At 40.4% G+C, this 6,000-nt stretch overlaps 1 protein-coding gene across 2 annotated transcripts in view; it reads left to right on the top strand.

Moving 5' to 3' along the window:
* Positions 1-208: 208 nt before the first annotated feature.
* The window catches only part of NIPBL (NIPBL cohesin loading factor), a 185,541-nt gene continuing 179,749 nt past the window's right edge, over positions 209-6,000 (top strand). For both annotated transcript variants that reach the window (XM_090276169.1, XM_090276170.1), the window contains exon 1: positions 209-530. The gene's annotated coding sequence lies outside the window, so the exon portion shown is untranslated. The remainder of the gene's footprint in view (positions 531-6,000) is intronic.

Below are 6,000 nucleotides of genomic sequence, written 5' to 3'. Positions count from 1 at the left end.
GCGAGCCGAAGTGGCTGCGGCGGCCGCGGCGGCGGTGGCGGAAGTGGAGTGGGGAAGAGGGGGTGGTTGTTAGTGTTTGGCGCCGGTGGAGGGAGTCATTCCTGCAGCTGCACTTCCGGTCGGCATTTTGTTCTGAGAGGGAGAGACGGAACGAGAGAGAGAGACACACAGGGCTCCTTCCCCCCCCGCCCTCCCCCCCCTCCCTCGGTCGGTACCGACTCACCCGACACCACCAAGCCGCAGGGAGGGACGCCCCCGCCGACAGGAGGATTGGTTCCCGGGCCGGCGGCGATGCCCCCCCGGTAGCTCGGGCCCCTGGCCGGGTGTTTGTGAGTGTTTCTATGTGGGAGGAGGAGGAGGAAGAAGAAGCAGCGATTTGTCTTCTCGGCTGGTCTCCCCCCGGCTCTACATGTTCCCCGCACTGAGGAGACGGAAGAGGAGCCGTAGCCACCCCCCCTCCCGGCCCGGATTATAGTCTCTCGCCACCGCGGCCTCGGCCTCCCCTTGGATTCAGACGCCGATTCGCCCAGGTAAATTCCTGCTCTTTATTTCGGCGGCGGCGGCGGCGGCGGCGCCAGGTCCTCAGCGGCTCTCCTCCTCGCTCCCCTCCCCGCCGCTTCCTTAGCGGCCCCAGGTCTCCTCCGCGGGCGAGTCGAGAGTTCGCCGCTCTCTGGCGGCAGCCGCCCTGGTCGGCGGTGGTTTCGTACCCTCTCCCCGGCCGGCTCCGGCGGCGGGGACGGCTCGTGCCGGGCGGCCGGGGAGGCGTAGGCCCGGCGGAGAGCGCAGGCCGCGGGCCAGCGGAATCTACTTGAGCTCGGGGATTAGGAGAGCTCCGGGCGGAGCGGGGCTGCTGCTGGTCGGTGACAGGCCTCGCCCGGGAGAGGAGCCGTAGCTAGTGAGGAGGCGGAAACAATACAACTACCCAGCAAATGTGCCCTGGCCGTCCCCATATTTACAACTTTCCTGGTCCGGGAGTGGGGAACGTCCCAGTGAAACAAACAACCCCCCTCCTTCCCCCTGTGACCCTCTGAAGGGAGGAAGTAGTTTCAGTTAGTGAGACAAATGTAAATACTCCGACACAGATCCTGTGCTAATTCTTTCCCTGCGTAAAACTTGTTTGGACGTTGGAAAGTTAATAAAGACTCGTTTTCTTTTTTCTTTTCTTTCTTTCTTTCTTTCTTTCTTTTTTTTTTTTTAAGAATTAAGTCGTTCCCATGAATATCTAATACGGAAAACCAGAGTATGGTAGACACTGCATTCTGTCCCCCCGACCCCCGGAAAGAGTTTTTAGGTTGTTGTTTGACAGTGTCTGTTGCACATGGACTTTTTAGTCACAGACGAGCGTAAACTATTTGACAGGTTTGCCCTGCCACTTTATATTTCTGTGTGTTATGTAAGGAGCGTTTTAAACGACTCTACGTGAAATACTCAGGTACTTCCTGATCTCACCGTGTAGGAGCGGACCGAAAGAATTGTAAATGTTCTGAGAATTGTGCCGAGAAACAGGTAAAAACCAGTTTCCTTTCCAAGTACCCGCATGAAGTTATGCTTGAAGTTCCTGGGAGGTTAACAAAAATGTAGAAGGTGCCATCCTTTCATGTCAGGGCAGATCTTCGTGAGGTCCCAGGATCGTCATTGGCTGTTTGTGTCCATGATGTTTGACTGTGTAATGAGAGTGGTGTCATTTTCATAGGTCAAATTATCTGTAAATGCTGGAGAAAAATCGAAGTTCTAGCTTAAATTCCAGTTCAACTTTTAAGTTAAGTGCTTTGAGCTTGTTTATGGAGGCGCAGTTTGGTCGAAAGGAAAACCAGCAATTTTAAAGTTCCCAGCCATACAAATGGCATAGAAAAATAAAAGTACTCGGGTTAGGCTATTTTGATAACTTTGTATCATGCTCCGTACTGGGGAGCTTTTATTGATTAAAATGAAGCCACACGGATCAACAAAGCCCCTTGTTTTACCAGCGGGTTGGTGGTACCTTGGCTGGAATTTTTTGTCTGCTTAAATTGTCATTGTGGACTAGAGTAACTTTTCTGCAGGTTATTTTTGAGTTCAGCATTCTGCTTAAAAGAAACTGAACCACATTTACCGCAAACGTATGGGAAAATGTTAAGGAGAGCGAAGTTAATATAGCTGTCACGTACTAGGTATGTTTTTAATGCTATAAATCCGTGTAGTAGTCAGTAGCGTGTCCGTGATTTGTATTGGTCAGGGAGCAGTTTGAATTTTAAAAAGCCTGAAGCTCCTGCTGAGCCCCAGTCCCGGCCTCCCTCCCTCCCACTAATCTCCCATTCCTGTCTTTGTGCTGCCTGCTCCTGGTCGACACTGTTGGCTACTGGGCCCCAGGCCTCCGCTGGGTGGGGGGGGCCGGGGGGGGGGCGTGCGAATGGGGGGCCTGCTGGGGGCGGGGGGAGAGAATACAGGAGGGAGAGACACTTCACGTCTTCAGCCGCGGGTTTGGGTTTTGGGGACGCAGACAAGGGCTTCAGCATAAATGTTTAAAAGGCCCTTACATGAACCTGTAATTGTCATTACAACTTTAATTTCAATAAAATACGGAGACATGTCAAAGGATGAACATATTTCTGTTACAGGTAATGGGAAGGAGTTCTGCTTGCTTAGTTTTCATCACCAGAAGGAACTTTTAGAATTTTATACTTAAAGGGAGCTTTCTTACACAGATGTTTGAATCTGTGTGTTAGCTGTTTATGTGACTGATTTTTTTTCTAGTGACTTAGGAATTAAATGAAAGTGAATTATCAGATCTTATTTTCCCAGTTGTACATCGTTAGCAGTCTCTAAGTAAAAGACTGTGCAATAGCTTTTCTTATGATAGCATAAACATTTCTTTAAATAGATTGAAAATATTGTTTATTTAGTCAACTGATTAGGTAGGTTATTTTTAAAGGAGAAAACATTATAAAACTGGAGTAAACCCTAAACTTGAACTTTAAATTTTTGATAAGTTAGTTGGAATGAATAATTTGTGTTTCCCTAGAGATTATGAATAGCCTGCTCTACCTTTCCTGTGTTGGTTGGGATAGTCACCAGTGGTTAATCTTGTATTACTATTACTAGTTTTTTAATTCAGTGAAAAGAGACCGCCGTAGTGCTCCAGTAATCTTACAATGCTAGTTATACTCTTTGGAGAAATATTTCCTAATTTACCTAAAGGAAATTTCAACATTATGGTTTACTGTTTTTCTTCAGTCTACAGACTAAAAGGCCATTCAGCATTTGTTTATTAGTTCTTTAGAACATTTTGAACCTATGCTAGGGGTCATTATAATACTGTCCACCTTTAAGGTTAAGAAGAAAAAATATATTTGAATTAGGAAAAACTTTGAGAGTCTCTTCGGGGAGGAAAAGTGAAAGTTTTCAGTATGTAGTAAATGTACTTTTGGTTTTCTGCATAGTGATCATTATTAAATTTGAAAAATATTATCAGCAAAGCTATACCAATTCAAACATATTTTCTTTATTTGGATCTGGACTGCCCAGCTCAAATATGTATTTTTTAAGACTTCCTAAACGAATTTTATATTTAATGTTTTCAGTACCAATCCATCATCAAACTGCTCTGCTAGAAACATTTGAATCTGTATTATATTTTGATATACCGTAATGTGGCATTTTTACCTTCTCAAAATAAGATGTAAAAATTAGTAATACAAGAGTAAATAAAAACTAAAGAATGAATTTTATATAATTTCATATAACTTTCCCCATCCTGTTGCATATAAGGAAAACCATAATTTGTAAGTAATTCTAAAATTGTAAATGTAAGATTTCAGCTCCCTATTAAGTGATTGGGAAGACTGAAGTATTGTAAATAAAAATTTCTTTTGGAGACATGTCACTTCACTTCTGTTTATCACACTTATTTGCCATAAAACAACTAGGAAATTACTGACTATGAACTTTATAGAAGTCTGGTAATTAGCTGTTTAGTTGATTTTAATATCTCGAACATACTAAGTTGGCTTTGGTGATAATGTATGGGCTTACATAGCCTTTGAAAACCATTTAAAAATCCTCACTTGATGATATATTTATTTTAGAGAGAGACAGAGACAGACCTCAGATGGTTGTTTTCTTCCTGTACATGCCCAACTGGGATTGAACCCACAACTTTTGGGTCCATGGAGTGATGCTCCAACCAACTGAGGCACCTGTCCCAGGCTTTACAATGTACCTTCTAAGTAGAGTTTTCTCTATTTTTAGCAGTTGTCATTTATTATTACTCTTTGTAGTTTTAAATTGGTCCTTTTTCAAGGTGACCCGAGTTCCTTTATGAATATTCTCATTTCCCTATAAAAGAAGTGACCAGCATGATTTGTTTTTTTTTTTTTTTTTTTTTTAATGAAAAATTTGACATCAGAGGCCACGTGACTCGTATATATTCATGTAGTGAGTCAGTGGGAGAAAAAGGGATTCCCTGCCTCTTAATAGTTTTTTATTAGATTATGTTGCTTTAAGAAATATCTGTGCTCTGGTCATGGTGCTATGTATTGCTCAGTGCTGACACTGATACCCCTTGTAACTTTTTCAGTTAACTGAGTTGAAGGAGCCTTTCCCTCTTCTTTGAGACAGATTTGGTATCTCTCTCTCAGTCATATTTTCCTGGTATGAAAGTAGTACTTTTACATTAGAAATTAGATTAGATTGGAATTTTAGTGTTTCTAGTTGATTTAAAAACAATTTTTAACACCAGGTCTTTTATAGGCATCGTTGTAATTTTGAAGGGTATTTTATGTGGTCAGAATTTTTTGTCCAAGTCAGTGAGGTAATAAAATGATTTTAGATATTTATCTTATATGTCGTTTTGTTTGATGTAAATCTGTAGTCCGTTTTGATGAATTCAGTTTGTTATCTCTTTATGTCTTAAGGCAGATTCCTTTTTATTCTCAAAGTGATGTTATTAGGAAAGATTATTTTTGTTTTATCTAGTATTGCCAGCTAGATAAGATTTTAAGGGCCTATTATTTGTCAGGAAATGTGCTAAATAAGTCCCCCATAATATTATCTCATTTAATTCCTGTAAAAAAATTCACGAATTAGAAACAGTTGCCATGCACAATTTACAGATGAGGAAAATGAGGCTGGAAAGATTAGAAAATTGCCAGTTGTCTTATAATTCTTAATAGTAAGTGATCAACTTGGGGGAGTGAGGTCTAAAGAGACTAAATGGTAATGGGAAAAAAAAGTACAATGAAGATTAAATAAAAAATTAAAAAATAATAAATAATCGATCTTGATCTATCAAATATATGTGTTCCTAAGGATTTAGGATTCCACATTTCTAGTTTGAGTATAATCTTAATATTATCCTTTGGTTGCTCATTTGATTCAAACTTTCAGGTAATGTAGTCCAGGAAATTGTTTACTTTAGGCAAAGAACTAAAGTAGAATTCAGACTACATATCATATATATGCCTATATATAATGTTTTTTAAATCAGTAAGCCTTTGCTATCTTGTCTTTTAAATTTGAGTTGTGAAGCAATCTGTGATGTTTTTACTTTTAGGTTTTTTATATTGACTTGAAATGGTCAAAGTATCTATATTCAGAAAAGGAAATTCATTTTTAGACAGTGATTTCATTCATAGAAATGTTTATGACCAATTGTCATATAGTAGATGATGAATCTATAAAGTAATATGACGGATAATTTTTTTAAGCTCCAGTATTTATATAAGTAAAGAATTTGATCCTTTCAAAGTCATAACCTTGGAAACTTGTACACTTATTCCAAGCTGTTGCCATCACGTACAACCTTATGGGGATTCCTTTAGTGAATACCTTTAGAACCCTTGAGATAGTCTTTTCCTTATCTTTACTGGTAAATCTTCATTTTCAGAGGTAGATTTGAATTTTAGAGAAGTAAAAAGTAATTTAGAACTTAGTTTAACTAAACTAAGATTTAATAAGATCTTTTTTGTATGTGTGAGACTCTGTATTAAGTGCTTTAGGTTTGTAATACATAATATTATTGAG

The sequence above is a fragment of the Furipterus horrens genome, unplaced genomic scaffold (assembly GCF_987537825.1).
Source record: "Furipterus horrens unplaced genomic scaffold, mFurHor1.1.pri manual_scaffold_5, whole genome shotgun sequence".
In the NCBI taxonomy this organism is placed as follows: domain Eukaryota; kingdom Metazoa; phylum Chordata; class Mammalia; order Chiroptera; family Furipteridae; genus Furipterus; species Furipterus horrens.
The sequence above is the reverse complement of the archived record's forward strand: the minus strand, read 5'-3'. Positions and strand labels throughout refer to the sequence as shown.